At 39.7% G+C, this 17,075-nt stretch overlaps 1 protein-coding gene and 1 long non-coding RNA gene across 4 annotated transcripts in view; one reads left to right on the top strand and one right to left on the bottom strand.

The window, feature by feature from the left end:
* The window catches only part of C2H1orf226 (chromosome 2 C1orf226 homolog), a 420,186-nt gene that overhangs the window by 382,575 nt on the left and 20,536 nt on the right, over window positions 1-17,075 (bottom strand). The gene's annotated exons all lie outside the window — the stretch shown is intronic.
* On the top strand, window positions 4,324-17,030 carry LOC103094653 (uncharacterized). Of its 2 annotated transcripts, none has more exons than XR_461234.3 (3): window positions 4,324-4,509; window positions 9,235-9,398; window positions 16,776-17,030. It is a non-coding gene; the product is annotated as an uncharacterized LOC103094653 (long non-coding RNA). The 2 variants fall into 2 exon arrangements; XR_001627660.2 differs by having other exon boundaries at window positions 4,327-4,509; window positions 9,235-9,347.

Genomic DNA, 17,075 nt, shown 5'->3' with positions numbered 1-17,075 from the left:
AGCCTCAATTCTGAAAAGAGTTGAAAGACCTTTGGTAAAATAGAAGCCACTATCACTCCGAAGCAGAGTAAAGTAAGTCAAAGATACACTGAAAAGAAGAAAAAAGCTCTCAGAGGGCTTGGCAAAGCCCATGAAATCTTTTCTTAGTAGCAGCTTAAAGAATCTAACTCCAAGAGTTACCCAACATGTGGAATCTCAGATTAGAAGGAAATATCATGGGAAACCAATAAAAACACTGGAAGTCAGAAGACCCCAATTCTACTCCAAGTGGCTGAATCTGAAGGGGAAGAAGACTGCAACCCAATAAAAAGCTTTCTTACACACAGGACTCTTAAACAATGGAACGGGGTGCCTCAAGACGTGGCAAGCATGCCATCATAGGGAGTGTTCAGGATAATTTGAATTTTCTAGAAATTATTTCTGCCTCCACTCTTATGGCTTCTGTCTCCCATTGGTGAGTTCCTTTTCAGAATTTCATAGCTATGCCAGCCATGCTCATCCATAGGCCAACTCAGCTTCTGAATTTCTTATTTTAGATCCATGTAGAAGTTTGTTCTTTGCTCCTGAGTCATGCAACTGACACTAATTTGGTCAACTGACATGGCTAGAGGGCTGTGGACATGGCTCTCACTCCTGAGTTGTGAGAGAGACTGATAATACAATGTCATCAGGATTCAGAAGGTCAAGAACAAGAGATTGCAGGGATGAGTAGACAGAAGGAAATGTCAGAAGAGAATGAGAGCCCTCACAATGGACAAATGCTATTCATTTAGACTCTCCTTTCATTAATGCCATTCTTCACAAAGAATTTGATGAGAGACACGCATAGATAGGGAGCATATTTGGGGACAGGATTTATTTTGCAGAGAATTCTTCTAAAAGTTACCAGTGTATTCATGGAACTCAAGGTGGAACTGGCTACCCTACACACAAAAACAAACCCTGTTATATCTATCACAGGCAAATACCTTTTTTTTCTCCAGTGTCCCTTAGGAAGCCCCTTTTTTGTCCCCAACCCTCCCTGCTTTCCAGTTCCTTTTTATTTCCCATCTTCACCTCCTAGAAGGTAAACTCCTTGAGGGCAGACTGTCTTTTCTGATTGGCACAGAGTAAACTCTTTGGAAACATTTTATCTAATCTAATCTTAATGTGGGAGGTTCAACTAGATGACTTCTAAAATTGATTCCCAATCTGTCCTTGTTTTGTCATTTTCAAAAGTCCAGCTCTTCATGACCCCTCTTGGGGTTGGCTTGCCAAACATGCTGCATTAGTTTGTCATTTCTTGCTACAACTCATTTTACACTCAAGGAAACTGAGGCCATCAGGGTTAAGCAACCTTTATAGGATCACCCAACTAGCATCTGAAGCCAGATTTGAACTCAGGAAGATGAGTCTTCCTGAATGCAGGCCCAGTACTTTATCCATTGCTCAACCCAACTGCCTTGATTTCCACTCTAGGATCCCATCAATTTAATACTATCTTTCACCAAATACATGTGTAATTCTTAACAAATAATGTGGAAATGGTGGAATGAGGAGTAAACTATAAAGTCTCTCCCAGCTCTAAAATACTGTGATTCTAACATAACCTCACCTGGACTGTTTCCTTGGCCCTATACTATGGAACAAAGTTCTCAAACTAGGCTTTGTGCTGCTAACAGGCAGTTTATTTATCATCCAGACCTTTGTCCCTTTGTTCAGACAAATATATAGTGAGATGTTAGATTTGTTTTGCAAATGGCTTAGTGAGATAAACTTAGAACATACAAACACACACCTGAGTTTAAGACTCCTTATGCAAGCAGAGTGTCCCCTGGCTGTGCTAAGCTTTTTATTGATCTTATAAGAAATCCCTGACAAGATTGGTCCCAAAAGGTTTAAGGACTTGTGAGTGGAATTTTCTATAGGTTCTTTATTTAAAACTGAACCTACAGCATCATCCAACCCAATATTTCACAGGAAAATAAGGTCCAAAGAGATTAGGCAATTTATCCAAGGTCACAAAGACATAAAATTATAGATTTTCAAACTGAAAGAACCATTACAAGTCAGATAGTCCAAGCTCCTTATTTTACAGAGGGTGAAACTGAGTCCCAGAGAAGCTAATAAGTAGACATCACGAAGTAGTATGGAGCAGGACTGGATTTGGAATGCAGATCTTTTGTCTGTAAATTCATAGTTCTCTATCCAATATACCTTATGATATTCTATTTTGGTAAATGAATTCAACAAATATGACTGAGTGCCTGTCAACCTATCAAAGCAACAAAAATACAAAAATACTCAATGCCATATGTCCCTTTTCTGTTCCTAAAGTGGTAATGGATATAGGGTACTAAGAATCACACTGCTTTTGGACTTCTCTATAAACTTTATTTTTTTTTAAACCCTTACCTTCCATCTTGGAGTCAATACTGTGTGTTGGCTCCAAGGCAGAAGAGTGGTAAAGGCTAGGCAATGTGGGTCAAGTGACTTGCCCAGGGTCACACAGCTGGGAAGTGTTTGAGGTCAGATTTGAACCTAGGACCTCCCATCTCTAGGCTTGGCTCTCAATCCACTGAGCTACCAAGCTGCCCCCTCTCTATAAATTTTAATTTAGCCATTGGTACTCTAAATGTGAGAACTACTAGAGGAATCAAATCTTATCAGTCTTGAAATTCTCACTATAAAAGGGGGTTATGTGACTTGCCCAGGATCTGAGGCCAGATTTGAACCCCCATTGCCTAGCCCTTACCACTTTTCTGTCTTGGAATAAATGCACAGTATTGATTCTAAGACACAAAGAAATGGGTTTCTTTTTAAAAAGAGTAAGGCCCTAATGAGGGCTATAAGACTCCAAAACAACCTCACATGTATTGATCTTGAACATTTGAAGAAAAGAAATTGAAGTCTTGGGACATGGGGAACATCAAGCAGCATCACACACAAAAAAATATATCTGATTATATTGTAACAGATGGGGAAAATCTTGTTTTTGAGGTGGGAGTCATTTGTATGCAGTCAGTCCATCAATTTGTTGAAGCAAAATTTGAAAGAAATACAAACTTCAGGGGAAAAAAAATAAGGATATATAGAATACAAGTAAAACACTTCCAGCCTGGTTTATTTAAACAAATTATTGATACCAAGATTTACTAACCACCATGCTGCTAGAATTCTAAGAATCATCCTTATTCCTCACCCCACTCCCAAACCAGAATGTTGGGTAATCAATGCTTTGGGGGCCTTGAACTCAGAAAGGTCACCTTTTTCCTTTATCTGAAGCCAGATATCCACCTTGCTTCCTGGTCACCATTCCCAAATCAGAGAGCATCATCCTGGTCAATCCAGTTCCCCTTTGGGAGTCTTCTTCCTCCAAGAGAATGTAATCTCCTGGAGGGAAAGGATTGTCTGGATCATTTGTATTCCAGGCATTAGTCCAGAGAGATAAGATTGTTAACTTTGGATAAAAGCTTTTTCTATTTATGTCTCCTCTGGTTGTTCATTCATAGTTTTCAAAGAGGACCAAAGATATCACAGGCTGAATTCTTGACTTATTTGAGAAGTGGATTTAAGTGAGACAACAGTTGCCTTGCTCTCACTTCCAGACTCATCTAAGTTCAGTGGCAGCAGAACAGAAGGGAAACAGTTTACAGCCTTTAGGAAACTATACCTCTTCCTAGAACAAAATCTCATCCTCTTAATACTAATACTCTTCTGGTGTTGGTCTGTGACTCATGAAACTCCTACAGCATCTGAAGAACTGAAATGGAGAACCATCCAAAGGACCACAGAGCAACACACGGTGAGTGTGAGCAGGCTCCAACACAAAGAATTACATGAGAGAAATAGTGTATAAAGGATGCAACCAGGGAAATGTATGGCCAGAAAGAAAGCAATGGGCAAGTCACAACACAGGAGTGAAAGATATCCTTTAGAAAGTCAACACACTCCATTAGCATCCATGCAAAACGAACACGAAGAAGACCCCTTTCTCAAAATTTAAGAAGAAAAAAATACTAAAAATAATCTTTTAAAATTAGAAAATACTATCTACCTCCAGAGAGAGAACTGATAAACTCTTGGGTGCAAATTACAGCATAATTTTCTTACTTGATTTTTCTTGCTTTTTTTGGAAATATGACTAATATAGAGGGAATGGGAGGAAGGGAGAGAATTTGGAACTCGAATCTTTTTTTAAATAATGCTAAAAATAATATTTTTTAAATGTTTGAGAAAAAAAGAAGGTCCCTATGAACATTGGCTGGACCCTCCATGATAAATTTATAAGATGGCATGAATCAGAGTCACACATGGTGGTCAGGCATGAATGGACTGTTGGAAGAAATAACTGATAAGATCACAAGACCATCGGAACACTGGAGAAAGTATGAGTAACTGAACACTGGTGTCTAGCACCAGGATCAGAGCATGGGAGGAGTGACAGGAAATATAAGAGAAAAAAAAAGACATGGAAATAACCCCTACCTGCCTTTACTGAGTTTATTATCTTGTCTGGCTAAGACTTGGGTAAGTTATATGTGTGTAAGTTGGGTACGGTGTGAGTGAGGAGAAGAGAAATGAGCTGTGAACAACAAACATACAATAAATTTTATATATCAAATCAAAGAAGGGAAAAATCAATGTGGACTAATAGGAAGTCATTAAAGGAAAAAAAGAGAGGAATGTGACTAATTCAGATATTCTTAAAACAAAGGCAACCTTTGAGCACTTACTCTAGTACTAGGCCCAGTAAGGAATGCAGAAAAAATTAATAAGACCTCCAACAATTTATAATTTAATAGTAGAAATAAGATTAAATAGCTAAAATTCATAATATTAAAAACACCTAAGTTGAGCATAAAGAAATGGCCATAGAAATGGTTTTGAAGAGAAAGAAGTCACATCCAACAGGTGGAAGGGATCCTGAATTTGAATTGGAGCCCTGCCTACTTCCTAAGTGCATGACTTTGGACAAGTCATTTATCCTCTCAGAGACTCAATTTCTTCATCTATAAAAAAGGAAGGGTTCCATGTGTACAAAAATATAATATTCAATTTGTGATAGCAAAGACCTGGAAACTAATGACTCCAACAGTTCTTTCTCTGGAGGTAGATTATAATTTTTGTCATAAATCTTTCAGAATTGTCCTGGACCATTGTATTAATGAGAAAAGCTAAGTCTTTCACAATTGATCATCATACAATATTGCTGTTACCATGTACAATGTTCTCCTAATAACAACAATATTTTAAAGACAAAAACCTTGAAAGACTTAAGAACTCTAATCAACCCAATGAATAATCACAGTTCCTGAGCCCCAGTAATGATGCAAGCTATCCACTTAGCAGAAAGGTGATAGATACAAGATGCAAAATAAAACTTTTTGTTTACTTTTAATGTGACCAATGTGGGGATTAGTTTTGTTTGATTATATTTGTTCATTGGGGGAAAAAACTAAAAAAACTAAAAAAATAAAATAAAACAAAATGGAGGGATTAAACAAGATGATATCTAAGGTCCTTTATAACTCCAAATAGATGGTGGTGATGGTGATGGTGATGATAATGACAATGATGATAATGGAGTAGAAGGAAGAATCAGAGAAAGTTCTATGGAAAAGGTGATGGTGAAGCTAAACATTGATGGATATTACAAATTCAGTAGCTTGAGATTAAATATGGTAGAGCATTCCAGGGGAAGTAGAAGTGAGTAAAGTTACCAAAATAGGGAGAACATTGAGCATGGTCTAGTAAAGTTGCCTTCAACATGGAATATGGTGGAAAAGAGGAACAAAAGTTAATATTGCATACATATCAGTGTGCAATATCAATATAGTGTCAGGCTTCGATGCTGTGTTAACATTGCTTTTGCTAAACTTTTTTGTATGACTTTTTAATCTTTGGGATGAAAACAGGATGGCTCACTGTAAAGGGGAGGAATAAGGGACATATTGATCAAATCAAGGTGATGCAAAAGCAAAAGGCATCAATAAAGAAGTTGATTCTAAAAAGAGATATTCTAGAGGGAAGAGAGTCTGGGTGAGACTTCACAAAGAAAGGTGCTGAGCCTACTAAAGCTTACTTCCCCACACATGTCCTTTCTATACACCCTCAAAGGGAAACCACATACTCCAAATGCAAACAACCCAGGTCAGTTCTCATGGTATAGAAACTCAAAGAGAATGGGACCTCACTCAGTATTGGTCAGCCTTGTTCTCAAAGCCACCAGAGTTATGAAAGAAGAAGTTGTAGGTCAGACTCCTATATTCAAAACAAACTTAGAGATGGGTGCTTGCCAAGCTTGTGTTCCTCTCCCAACAGGACCCTGGAACTAGATGCATGTTGACAGTTACAGAATGTTTCATCCATTTCATCACGCTGTGGGTCAGCAGCTCCATGCACATCACCATTGCAGTGTCCACAGCTGGGAGCTTTAGATGTGTTTTAAGAGACAGTAAAAATCATTACTCTGGGATGGGGTTCTAGTTGGTCCCAATTCACAGGCAGGCAAAGTAAAAAGGCAGTGAGGGGAGGGAGAGGGAGAGAGAGAAGGGAAACAATAATAGATAATCAAGGGAGGAGGTAGATCAATCAAGTGGGGGGAAAGTAATCTAGAATTGGGGAGAAAGACAGAAAATCAAGGATACAATCAAAGGAGTCAATTGTGCTACTGGCAGGAGCAGGGAAGGAGTTGATAGTCCTACAAAAACCCTCTAGACTTGGCTCATCTAGGTCACAATCAATTTTGGCACAGATCATTCACGGGGACCACAACAAAAAAGAGACCAGAACCATGGCTTTTACAAAGGAGTTAGTCTTGTTAAAGTCTATCATATTAATCTCCCATCTCTAATGTCACAAGCAGAACAATTCCTGTCCTAACAGTGTCTTACACTGCAGAAATTTCCATCAAACAAAGTCTCCCATAAAAAACTCAAGATGTGGAAGATTCCAGGAAAGGGGTAAGGAAGAAGCAGAGCCCCAAATGTCTAGACCCTAAAAAATAACAAAATTCTTCTTGGATTCCTACATAGTCCCAGCTCAATCCCCAACCAGTTTGTCCTTGAGCAAATTTCCCCAAATTCTGAGAGCCTCAGTCTCTTGTTTATAATAGATAACTTTTATCACTAGTGAGTTAAAGGATCATTATTCAAACCTGGAAGAATCCGTAGATATCATCAAATTAAGAACATTCCATTTTCAGATGAAGAAACTGAGGTCTGAAGAAATGAAAAACAACCTGGGAAGCTTACACAGGTGATAAGTTGCAAAAGAGAAATTTGACACTAGGTCAATTGATTCTAGACTCAGTGTTTTTTCTAGTACACCGCATCGCCTTTTCCCTTCCCATCCTAGTATCCTTGATTGTAGGGGACACCAAACCCTCATGTATTTCCTTGCTGGGTTAGCAGTAACCTCTCTGCCACCATTACCCTGTCAGATACTACAATGTGGCCATAGCTGAGCCTGGCTAAATCCCCCTTCTAGAAGGAAGGGCAGACAATTGCTGCAGACTCAGCACATGAGGGCTGCTTGCTAAATTGTCGTTTAATGAGAGTGGTTTTAGGTTCAGCCCTAAGCTCAAATGCTTATGGGCAGTTTTCTAATTCTGTTTTTATGGGATTTGTGGGCTGAGGGAGAAGAATAAATCAGGAAGAAGACTGCCTGGGACATACATCGCTGACATTTAAATGAGACCAGATCTTGCAAAACAAGCAAACAAAGGCTTCCTCCCCAACACATCCACTGTCTCCTGTGGAAGGCTAAAGTCAACAGGAGTTATGAGGATGGGCCAGGCAGCACTTTGTCAATAGATAGCCTGGCTTCAGTGGCCTGTCTCAGGTCATCAGTGAGAATGGTCCTTTCCATTCCCAAAAGAATTTACACCAGCATCTCTGTTTCTGAAACAACTTGGGTTTCTCCCCATCACTATCTTCATTCAAATGTCAGCTGCATCCCTCACAACCAAGGCCACCTTGCCATGACTTTTTCCCCCTTTAAAGAGAAGGGGGCTACCCATCTTACACAGGGAAAGGAAACCCAGTAAAACTTTTTGGATTCTTGATTAAAATTCTTTTACCCATTCCTTTTCAGATGAGCAGGATTCCACCTAAATCTTACATATAAAACAAAAGTACAATAAACAGACATCGAAGGTCTTCGGACACAGGCATGACAGAATCAGATTTATTCCTAAGAAAAATTATTCTGGCAGAAATAACAAGATGGACTAAATTGGATAATATGTAATATGTGTAGCCTCACCACTCTCCCCCCCTCAATCATTCCAAACCTGTACTCAATTCTGACAAGTTGGAGTTCTAGGAGTGAACCTGATGGGGAGCTTTACCCTTAACACTATAATTCCTGAGCCCCCATCAGTATGCTTCCTATTGACTAATCAAACAAGATGACTCAATTAACTTTTTAAAAAACCATTATCTTCCATGTTGGAATCAATACTGTATTGGTTCCAAGGCAGAATAGCATTAAGGACTAAGCAATGTGGGTTAAGTGACTTGCCCAGGGTCATGTAGCTAGGAAGTATTTGAGCTCAGATTTGAGTCTAGGACTCCCATCTCTAGTCCTGGCTCTTAATCCACTGATCCACCTAGCTTCACCTGACTCAATTAACTCTTTTTTTTAAAAACCCTTGCCTTCCATCTTGGAGTCAATACTGTGTATTGGTTCCAAGGCAGAAGAGTGGTAAGGGCTAGGCAATGGGGGTCAAGTGACTTGCCCAGGGTCACACAGCTGGGAAGTGTTTGAGGCCAGATTTGAACCTAGGACCTCCCATCTCTAGACCTGGCTCTCAATCCACTGAGCTTCAGAGCTGCCCCCTCAATTAACTTTTAACAGAAGGATTTACCCAAAAGGCAAAGAAAAATAATTATGTTACCTCCCACTCATAAGCCTTAGGAATACTCTCCCATCAGTGTACAAAGTGTCCATGATACAAAGTGAACACAAATTTAAGGTACAATAGTAATAAGAAACATGCACAGGGAATGCATATACCCATCCCAGGACAATTCACAATTCTGAACTACAGCTTTAACACTCCCTTCTCTTTTCCAGGACTCGTCCTTTCAAAGTTCACTAATAGATGTTGCAGGTTTGGCTGCTGAGAGAGGCTACTCTGGGGCTATGTTTGATCACTTTGCTTTGAGGACAGGCCACTGTACATTTGCAGGGCTAAGATGCATCTCCCCTGAGCCTCTTCACTGCCAAAGTATTATTTTATTCTTTCAGAAAGAGAAGAGACTCTTATCCTAGACTTGCAGAAGTTTCTCCAGCACTAGGTCTGTGGCTGGGCTGTAAGAAGAATGAACCTCCCAAGAAGCAGCTGGTAGCAGTACAGAGAGGTACTCTTTGGATAACCAACCCTTTCAGGGATCCAGCAACAATGCAGAGAAGTATTATCTCTCTTTCACCCACTAACTCTTCTAGGAAATTCTATTCAAGATTTGGTTTTCTTAAGGAGAAACCTAACTCTAGTTTATAGTGATTAATTAGTATATTTCTAAATTGCCATTTCTACAAGTGATTCCATAGCTGTGCAATGTATATTTGTCCAAAATTGACCCTAAAAAAAGTTAAGGGTTTCCTGGATACTAACTCCAAAGTTCTGTTGGTCATATACAAATGGTCGGCTAGGAAACAAGGTACTAAGGCCAATCATTGCTCTGAATAAGTGCCTGTATGAGCTACTTTCTTGATATTTTTCATAAATGAGTCTCATTTGTCTCTGTCTTTGTCCCTTTCAATCAACAAAATTACCAAAGTCTCAAAAGGAGGGCTTGGATCAACCTAAAAGAACTTCATATAAATCTAGTAATATATATTTATATTTATTGAAGTCTTAGATTATAAGTATGCCAGTAAATATAAAGTAGCCTGAAATAGGAAAACAAATCAGAGCTAAAGTCCTCTAAGAAAATTTAAGGAAGGGGAGCTCACTTTCAGCTGAGAGGATCAGGGAAAGCTTCATGTAGAAGCTATGTGAGCTGGACCTTTAAGGGAAAGAATTTCAATTGGGAGAAATGAGAACAGAGCATATACTAGACATGAGAGACTACATACACAACTGGATAAAGCTAGGACAAATCATGATAAGGAAAGAGTTAAAGATCTAATTTGGCTAGAATATAAGAGGATTTAAAAGGGATAAGTAAGGGTTAGCTAGGTAAAATTGTAGCTAAAGAGTGCCAGGCCTGGAGTCAAGAGGACCTGGGTATCAATCATTTTCTAGCTGTGGGACCCTGCCCGTCACTTAACTCCAATTGCCAAGCCCCTGTTGTTCTTCTATCTTGGAATTGACAGTGGGGGCAGCTGGGTATCTTAGTGGATTGAAAGTCAAGTCCAGAGACAGGAGGTCCTGGATTTAAATCTGGCCTAACTGTGTGACCCTGGGCAAGTCACTTAACCCCCATTTCCTAGCCCTTATGGTTCTTCTACCTTGGAACCAGTACACACAGTATTGATTCTAAGATAGAGGGCAAGAGTTAAAAAAAAGAATTGCTAATAAGATAGAAAGTAAGGGTTGTTGGGGGGGGGCGGTGTTTAAGGGGTAGAGGGGAAAAAATTTAAGGGATAAATAAAGCAAAATAGGTAAGTTGGACATGGGTTGTAGAAGGTAATGACCCAAAAATGCCACATTTAGAGTATCTTGTCCTATAGGCAAAAGAAAGTTAATGAGATTTCTAAACAGAATAGTGAAATCAATGATCAATCAGCAATGGTTATTGCATGTCAACTATGCTACAGGCATGATGCTAGATGCTAAATATAAAAAGGTGTGTAATTAGAATCTGCTCCCCAAGACTCTCTCCTTGCATTCCATGTTCCTTCTCACTTACATGCTAAGTAGGGAGGTTGCTCTTTCCCTTGATCACAGCAGCAGAAGCAGGCTGGCAGCTGCAGACTGGAGAACTTACTCACGTGGGTTTACTTGTTAGATAATTAGGTTTGAACTTCTATTTCTTTTATTTTCTTTCTACTTCAAGTGATTATTAATATAAAATATATAAAATATAATACTTATAAAATATAATATATATTTATAAATATTTCTATAATATTATATAATATAAATACATATTATATAGATAAAATATAATACTTGGTGTTATTGATATTGATTCAAATCTTACAAAGACATAAACAAATGAATCCCTGACTTCTGGAAGCTTACATTTTATTGAGTGACCCAGCACATACACATAGGCACACTTTTATGTGTCTCCGTACACATTCAAAATAGCTAACCTTAGAGATGAAGACATTGAGAATACAATGATCGTGTAGAAGGCAGGACTTCAGTTGTGTATTAAAGGAAGTCCAGAGTTCTCTGGGGGGAAGGTTAGGAGAGAAAGCACTCCAGGCAAGGAAGATAACCAATACAAAGGCAAGAGATGAAGCTTCCTTGGTGTACAAAAAAAATAATAGGGCCAGAATGGCTAACTTGTAGAATTCAATAGGAAGAATGATGTAAAAAGAGGCTGGACAGCTAGCGATGGGTCAGATTGGGATTAGTACCAGAGGAGTTATATTTGATCCTAGAGTACCTAAGAACCTGCTGAGATTTATTGAGTAGGAGATGATATAGTAAGATCTACACTTTAGGAAAACCACTTGGGAGGTTATAAGGAGGATAGATTAGAGTAAGGAGAGAGTTAAAGCCAAGGAACCAATTAGGAGACTACTATAATACCCTAGGCAGAGGTGATGAGCCATACATCTAAATTATGTGAGCAGAGCTAACGTGTGTGTGTGTGTGTGTGTGTGTGTGTGTGTGTGTGTATGTGTGTGTGTGTGTGTGTGTTGGCAAATAATTGGATATAGGAATAAGTGAGGATGAGGAATCAATGATAATACTGAATCTGAATTATAAACCTGATTGATTGGGAGGTTGCTGGTGCCTTCAACAGTAACAGAAATTCATAAAAATACTTTTTTTTTGGCAGGGGGAGCAAAGGAGAATAAAAGAGCTATTTTGGGACATATTGAGTTTGAAAAATCCATAGGACAACATGCTCTAAATATCCAACAAGCAGTTTGTATAAGTATGCCTGCAGTTCTAGGGCTAGATATATACATTTTGGGGAATCGTCTGCCATCATATAAAATTTGGGAATCAAAGAAATGATCACTGAATCCATGGGAGTGAACAAAATCACCACCACATGAAAGAGTTTAAGTACCCAGGATGAAGTCTTTGAGTCCAACCATAGGAAGTGACATGAAGATCTAGAAGAGGAGGCAGACAGAGAACAGTCACATAACTGGGAGGATGAATTAAAAGTAGCATCATAATAACCAAGAAAAGAGAAAGTACAAAGGAGAATAAGACCATCTACAAGTCAAGGCCACAACCATTTATTAATCACTCAGTAAGCATTCCAGGCACTGCTTTACACACTCAGGATGTTTAAGGCAAAAATAGTCCTTGTCCTCAATGAGCTCACAGTCTAATGGGAAGGACGTCATGTCAACACCTATGTATATACAAGAAATATACAGGGTAAAGTGGATATAATTTCAGAGAGCTGACATGGGTGTAGAAGCTCGAGAAATGAGAAAAGGCCATTCAATTTGACAATTAAGAGATCAGTGGTAAATTTGAAAAGAGCAGTTTACAATGAATGGTGAAGCAGGAAGCCAGAGTATTATGGTTTTGGAAAAGTGAAAGAAGTAGAGGAGCTGAGGGTAAACAGATGAATTCATTTTGAACAACAGAGTATTAAGAGTTGATTGAATGCTATCATCAGAGTATGTGTTACAGGTTTGGGTATTATTTTGACCCTCAGGTGGTGTCAGAAGAGTTTATACTCTCTTTTGCTGTCAATTGGCCAAGCTCTCAATATCAAGATATTTTATTTTCTTCATAAAAACCTTGTCCCTGGCTTTTTTATGCTTCCCCATGATTCCTCCCCAAGGTATCTAGACCTGGCAGGATATTATCAGGGTATTGGAGGATGAATCCAAATTCGTAAACAAGAGATCCATTCATTCATTCTCTAGGTATTTGCTGAATATCAGCTGTGAAGAAAAACAAAGAATGGTGTTTGAACATGATTTTGAAGAGTCAGTGACCTCAAAGAGGAGGCATGGGGGGGGGGGGAGGGGGGAAGAGAGACAGACAGAGACAGAGACAGACAGAGACAGAGACACAGAGAGAGAGAGAGAAGGAGAGGGAGAGAGAGACAGAGAGAGAGGAAGAGAGAAAGAGGGAGATGGAGAGGGAGAGAGAGAGACAAAGAGAGGGGGGGAGAGAGAAAGACAGACAGCAGACAGGGATAGAGAGAGAGAAAGTAACCAAATGAGGCAGTTTTTCTAAGTGTCCCCAGCCAATGGCACATCAACACTAAAGGCCCCACAGGCTATATAAAGAGAGGATCATGGGTAGTAGGAATGTTCCCTAGTAATATGTCTCTGGAATCAGGAGAAAAAAGTACTGATCCCAGTTCTGTGTCTGACAAATCAAGATCTCTGAGCTTCAGTTTCCCCATCAATAAAATGAGAACACTGGAGTAGGTGGAGAAGGTCATATCCTTCCCACAAGTGAAATCCTACAACTTAGGTCAGATCCTATAAGGAGGAGTTGCAAAAAGGAAGATTGCAGCTCTTTTGTTATTGTGCAGTCATGTCCAACTCTTCGTGGCCTCATTTGGGGTTTTCTTGGGAAAGATACTAGAGCGGTTTGCCACTTCCTTTTTCAGCTCATTTTACAGACAAGGTACTAAACCGGATTAAGTGACTTACCCAAGTTCACACAGCTACTACATTTCTGAGGTCAGATTGGAACTCATGAAAATGAATCTTCCTTGATTGCAAGCAAACCCAGTATTCTATCTACTATGCCACCTAGCTGCCCATAGGGTAAGGAAAAACTTCCTCACCAATAAAACTAGCTAAAGTGGGAAAGAGCTGCCTTGGGAGTTTCTCCCTTCCTGAAGATTCCCAAGCATAGGGGAGGTGAACACTTATGAATAATGTCTTCAAAGGAATTCCTGCTCAGCTACTGATGGACTAACTGATCAATGAGACTCCTTCTGACTCTGAGATTGTGAGATGCTAGCAATATGACATACAGCAGTACAAAAGGGAAAATGGTAAGTGCATCCCTCCCCACAGAGCATGGGAGCAACAAGTTTTTCTCCCTTAGCAATGTGTGGGATTTGGCAATCCCAAATTTCACCATCATACCCAATTTTGATGAGGAACTTAGAGCCATTACCTAGAAGAGGAAATAAAAAAGGTGCCTAGGAGCTATCAGAACTACAAGGGAGGCTGACATTCCCACTCTGAGCAGCAGAGTCTTTGCTTATGTCTGATCTCCAGATTACTCTCCACCTAAGCCAGAAACTAGACAAGAAGATTCAGACTATGGTTTTAGTCATTGACAATGGAAGGCACAGAGGTGACATCTTGGTCCCAATGTCTTGACATCAGAAAAATCAGTAGGGGTAGTTAGACATGGAGTGTGCCACAGTGGATTCAATGAGGGACTTGAGGTCAGGAAAACCTAGATTCAAATGCCCCCTCCTACACTTAATTTGTGGATGGCACAAAGCGGAAAGGGATAGCCAACATCAGAGGACAGAATTGGGATCCAAAAAGCTCTTGGCAGGCCATAACAATGGGCTGAATTTAATAAGATTAAGTTTAATAGAGATAAATATTAAGCCCTACACTTGGGACAACAATCAACTATACAAGTGATCATGTGGAAGACTTGAGGTTTCTAAGGGACAGTAAGCTCAACCAGAATCAATGTTGTGACATAACAGGAAAAAATAAAATAAAGTCAGTCCTGGGCTGTGTTAACAGCAGCATCATTCAGAACATTGCTTAATAGGACTGTTAAAAAAAAAAGTATGGTAGAGGCAGCAAGGTGGCCCAGTAGATGGCAAGCCCAGGAGTCAGGAAGACCTGAGTTCAAATCCACCCTCAAACATTTATTTACTAGGTATGGTCCTTATACAAATCACTTAATCTCTCAGTTCTGCACATAAGCCTCAGCTTCATCATCTATAAAATGGAATAAGAGCACCTGTTTTTCAGAATTATTATGAGGATAAAATGAGAGGTCTGGCAGTGCTTTGCAAAATCTGATGCAATACAGAATTACTAGTTATTATTAAAATTAACAAGGAAGGTAGGTCCCACCATATTCTCTGCCTCAGTCAGACCCATCTGAATTATATACATTTATGTAAGTAATCCATTTCTTTTGGAACATCATATTTTAAAGAAGGTCCTGGGGATGCCAATCAAGGGAAGGTGACAAGACCAGAGGCCATATCACACAAAGATCTGTTGATACAACAGAGGTCACTTGGACTGAAGGAAAGATTTTGAGGGAGCCAGTAAGGGAAGTAGAGTAGCTACCTTCCAGTACTCAAAGAACTCTCATGGACAATGGATTTGGCCAGTTCTGCTTGACTCCAAAGAGCAGATCTGAGAAGTTGCTGAGAGGATAACTTTGGCTCAATCCACAAAAAACTAACAATTAAAATTATCAAAAAAAAAAATTTAAAGTTACAAAACCCATCATGGAGTCTTCAAGGGGAGGCCAGCTTTGTGAGAGAGATGATAAAGGAGATTTCAGATAGGAGCTGAATTGGGTGACCTCCAAATTCTCTTTCCACTCTGAGATTCTTAATTCTATGGATGGATGGAGCACCAAAAACCTACCATTCAATCAGAAGGCTTCCTGATTAGCTAAGATTATAGACCTGGTGAACGAGCTCAATCCACTATAAAATCAGTGCAGGTGAATGTTCTCAAGGAAAAGATACAATTCTTATTTTGGGCACAAGGGGAGCCGGGATATTCTGGCCCTGGAGGAATCATGATAAAAACCAAGAGAGACTAAGGATATTTTTTTTTCAGTTCAACTGAGGGTTAGAAAGCTTAGGTGCCACTCAGTCTGGGACTGAGAAGATAGAATTTATATGCACCCTAACCTGGTGTATTATTTCTAAAGCTTCATATTCTCCTTTCCCTTATAAGTAAACCCTAAAAAACATATTCTTTGTGATCTATATTATGTGAAGACAGGACAGGAAAATGGAAAGATGGGAGATGATGCTAAGGACAACACCAGGACAGAATAGAGAAAGTGGTCATTAGGGTTAGTACTGGCAAAACCAAGCTGGCTTGGGTTTCAGGAATCAGCCAACAAGATTAATGTGCCAGGCACTGAGCCAAGCACTAGGGGAGAGAGAGAGAGAGAGAGAGAGAGAGAGGGGGGGGGGGGGAGAGAGAGAGAGAGAGAGAGAGAGAGAGAGAGAGAGAGAGAGAGAGAGAGAGAGAGAGAGAGAGAGAGAGAGAGAGAGAGAGAGAGAGAGAGAGAGAGAGAGAGAGAGAGAGAGAGAGAGAGAGAGGAAGGAAGGAAGAGAAGGAAAAGGGCAAAAACAGACCCTGCTCTCTAGGAGCTAGAGTCACAGTAACTTGAGTTGGGGTTTGAAAATCAGGCAGGCTTGAAAAACAATGAAATATAAAACCCTTGGGGATGAAAGCAAAGCTCAGATTAGGAGACCAAAGGCCCAAGGCTCCATCCCTTTAGAAGCTATAGCCATTGAACAAGAGAAAATCCAAGCTTTTTGGATCTTCAAAAATCTGTCCCCAGTTTGCTTCTCCCAATCTACTATTGCTGGACATGAAATCTCAACATGGGCTATACTAGAGCCCCAGACTGGTCTCGATCTTGTGGCCTGAACATTCTATTGATGTTCCCACCATTACTCTATCGAACTTGACCAAAATATCCTTCTTATGTTCAACAGCAAAACTTGGAACCCACCTCCTCCAGGAGCCCTAAACCATGAGCCCTGAGTGATTACTCTCTCCTCTGAAACCCTACGGAACTGAATCCTATACCATTCATTCAGAAATTATTCTCTGCTTCCTTTTTTTGTTTACTTACAACCTCTTCAACCAGTAAGCTTCTCACAGTTAAGAACTCTTATATTATTTCCCTTATCTCAGAGCCTGTGTCATGATACATTAGCTCTTCAATAAATATTAAATATCAATATTGAGGAATGATAATCACTCCAGTGTCTCATTGTGGCATGGAAGTGACC

Source organism: Monodelphis domestica, chromosome 2, assembly GCF_027887165.1.
Source record: "Monodelphis domestica isolate mMonDom1 chromosome 2, mMonDom1.pri, whole genome shotgun sequence".
Taxonomy (NCBI): domain Eukaryota; kingdom Metazoa; phylum Chordata; class Mammalia; order Didelphimorphia; family Didelphidae; genus Monodelphis; species Monodelphis domestica.
The sequence above is the reverse complement of the archived record's forward strand: the minus strand, read 5'-3'. Positions and strand labels throughout refer to the sequence as shown.